The sequence below is a fragment of the Coffea arabica genome, chromosome 1e (genome assembly GCF_036785885.1).
Source record: "Coffea arabica cultivar ET-39 chromosome 1e, Coffea Arabica ET-39 HiFi, whole genome shotgun sequence".
NCBI classification, from domain to species: domain Eukaryota; kingdom Viridiplantae; phylum Streptophyta; class Magnoliopsida; order Gentianales; family Rubiaceae; genus Coffea; species Coffea arabica.
The window spans coordinates 42,828,484-42,832,441 of record NC_092311.1 but is presented as its reverse complement, the minus strand read 5'-3'; positions in this window follow the sequence as shown (position 1 = coordinate 42,832,441).

Here is a 3,958-nt window from a genome sequence, read left to right as displayed (position 1 = left end):
AAATTTTACATTGGAAAAGAAGTAGATGTACATTATATGGACACCCTACATCCTACCTAGAAAACGGTCACAAAGAAAACTAAAAGTAACTATAGAAAAGATTTTAGTGCTGAAAGGTAGAGTTTCTTTAGAAATTAAAGTGCAGGTGTGGATGCTGAAATTTTAATAAGATAGTATAGGGTAAAGGTCTCTGCCTCTACACAATCTAACATTTTTCTTTTTCTTTTGACCTAGTGACAAAGAAAATAATATTATTAAACAATGGATGCAGATAAAAGTATGTTTTGCCTACTAATTTTGTATAAATTCGTATCAGCATCATGAAAACTACTAGTTACGTGTTGTACGTGAACAATTGAACTTGTCTCAATCTTTGCTTGACTCTTCAACCAATGGAGTCGTTCTTTTCTTTCAAAAACAATGGTAATCAAATTCAGTCATCCTTACTTTCTTGAATATTGACGAAGCTATAATGACTTGAATTTCTTGCTGAATATTTTGGCAATCGTTCCATGATAAAGTTAAGAAAGAAACCCTAGGAACAGATTTATTCCTGATGGCGATATTAGGGCAGTCGAGTTGCACAATTTAAGGGCTGGAAAGCTGCACAGGATGCATGGTAGCCAAACTGTACTTTTATTGGTTTTGTTTGGGAAACTTTTCAAGAACTAAACTTGTCGAGAACTGTTGAGATAAATGTTTCAGCAATTATATGAGAAATAGCGTGATGCTTGAGTTGGTTCTGCTATTCTTTCACAACTTCCATCTAACTATTACACATTTCTATTATTTGGAAATAGTACAGAAAAATTGTTTCAAATATTTCGTCAATGGTCCCTTATTAAATGAAATTTGATACATCACGTTAAAGAGTAACATAAAATTGTTACTTTGTGAGTAAAAAAGCTTAATGGCATGGTTGAGCAATAAAAAGGGCTCATAAGAGAAAAAGTAAGGTAACATAGAAATAAAAATTTTTAAATGGTTTGAAATAAAACTTAATATTGTGCATAAAAATTGCAATTGTAACCATGCACGTAATAGATTACGAGTAATTTACCTTTCAGCATACCAAATCAAATGGTCCTGCTTCTCTTTCCCACCTATCTCTAATTGAATTAATTAAATCTCATTCAGACTTCTAACTTCTAGATAAGGAAGTATGTAGAGTACAATTTCTGTTCAAAATATCTTAAAGACTATTTGTTCCCTTTGGAGGAAGACTTTGCATTAACTTTTCTTTTACCTTTCAAAGTAAGTTACTCTAGACAAGGATAGATCATAGTATTGATTTATAACCCTGTCAACGAGACAATGAAATTCTAAGCCGTATTGGTGTTGCCTTTTTCTCTATTAAGCAAATCACATCAAACGCAGTGACCATTCATAATCACAGTAATGTGCTGTCGCCATTTATAATTAGCCATACCTTTGGAAAAAACTAATGTTAAAGAGGACTGCAACTTTGATCTTTTAGCCCAATTACAAGACCATTGATAATAATGTGCATTAATATTCCAAGATAACTTCTTTGGATAAGGTTGTGGAATTAGAGGTTTTGGACTCGAATTTCCCGCTCCCTTTCAGCTTCTTAATTCCCACCTTTCATTGCTGAAAAAAAAATTATTAAAAAACGTTGTGGATAAGAAAACTGACCAAAATCCTAAAAATGGGGGGATCACCAACAGCTGCATTTGTCTGAAACATTCTTTAAATTGAAGCAATCAAAGTGGCCCTTCAATCTCTATGAAGGCACATATATTCTTCCAAGAAATAAAAACTGGTGAGCTTTTCATGAGACTGTAGCAAAAAGTAGAAAAGTACAATACTCCTAGAAGATTTTTGTATGTGCATTTTTTGTTTGATAAAAATTGTTCAAGTTTGTATCAGCATAATGTAGAATGCAAGTTGCGTTTTTGCAAGCGAACAATTGAAACTGTCATAGAGTTGTCTTGACTCTTCAAAAAATGTGTTCAAATTCACTTATCCTTCTTTTCTGAATAGTGAAAAAATCACCAAGACTTGAGAGTACGTACTTTCTTCAAAGTCTTTGGGGCACTGCTCTGTAAAGACTTCGGTCACGCAGTTGACGAAGACCTTCTAGGAACGTTTTTGTTCCTCTAATCCATATTAGAGCAATCGAGAAGCATTATTTAATAGCTTAAAAAACACATACAACTATTCTTTTATTAGTCTCCTAATTTTTGGGAAAATTTTCAAATAATTATGGAGATAGATGCTTCTGAACTATATATGATTAGTGTGATGCTTGAGTTGATTTTAATAAAAACTTTCATAGAACAAAGAAATATTTCTTTTTCTGGAAATCAATTAATTATGTAATTAGTACAAGATAGAAGTTATTTTAAATATTTCTTAAATGGTCCTTTATTAAATAAAAAATGTCATAACATGTCAAGTACGTGTTGGATAAAGTTGTTACAAATGTTTGAAAATTAATAAAGATTTATTGGCACGATAGAGCAACAAAAGGAGTTTGTAAGAGAAAATGATAAGTAATATAGGAATAAAAACTGTTCAAATTAATTATTGTAAAAATTAATATTGTGCATATTTCATGAAGTAGTAAGATGTTAAATAAGAAATAAGAATCGTATGATAGATTATGAATAATTTTCTTTCATAGCAATTCAAAACCTCTGTTGCTAAAAGAAAATGAATGATGATACTTCTCTTTCCCAACAATCTCTATCCAAGTGAATGTAGATTACAATTTGTGTTCGAATTATCGATGAATCCTTTATATATAGCTTGCTTTCATGTCAATTTCAACCAATGAATATATGACTGATTCCCTCTTCTGCAGGCAATGACCAAATACAATTTCGCGAATGACCCGTCAGTCTTTTCCCTTTTTTTTCTCAATTTTCCAGAAGTTCTTCAATTTCCCGTAAGATTTCAGACATTGGTGAGTCTGATGAAATATCTGCTTTGATAACTTGACTATCATTTTAGGTTAGCAAAAATAAGTCTTCATTTAATCCGGTCTTCAAATTTTTGCTTAATGACCTTCAGATTTAGACGCCGTAAATCTGCCTACAAATGAATAAGGATGTATATTATTTCACTTAATTACCTTCAATCCTTGTATTTACTTCACATGAATAAGAAGAAGTTCTTCCAATCATCAGAAACATTTTCTTTTCAATGAATCTTTCCTCTTCTACGAGTCTAATGGGGTCTGGAATTACTTTCCAGCGTTGCTATTCATTGTAAGATTAAACTGAATTCTGGATAACCGGTCAGGGTTTTATCCCATCCCCAGAAGATTCATATTCTTATACTTAGAAATTAAGATTTCATATTACAAATATGTGGGCTTAGTATTGATTCATAACCTAGAAAGACAAGATCATGACATTATGACCCTTTTTGGTGGTCTACTTCTTGATATTAAGCACATCACATCAAAATAGTTTCTTGGGGCTCTCAACGTTAATTCATGTCTTAATTATAAAGTTGATATCAAATTACTACGAAATGAGACTTTGACTTGTAAGTGGTCATTTTTTGGAATTTTGCTGGTTAGGCGAACTTGAGAACTTATCTGCCATTTGAAGACTCCTGTACTCACTTTTTATCCACTAGCTCAGGTCTTTTCAAACTAAAAAAAAAAAAAAATGAAGAACAAAAAAGTCTATCAAAAACAACGGCAGTCAAATTCAGTCATCCCTAGTTTCTTGAATACTGACAGAGTTATAATGACTTAAATTTTGTTAAAAGTTTATCTGGTTTAAAAAGTACTAAAACTCCTCGAAGAAGTTGTAACTTTCATTAAAAGGATGGAAATATTTACTTAAGCACTAGTATGTTTTCCGTGAAAAAAAAGGTATTCTAACAGTTACTATTTTCACTTAAATGCCAAACTTTTACTAATGTAACTTTACTATTTTAACAATTACTCATGCAAAAAAATTTTGAAAAAAAGGGAAAATAA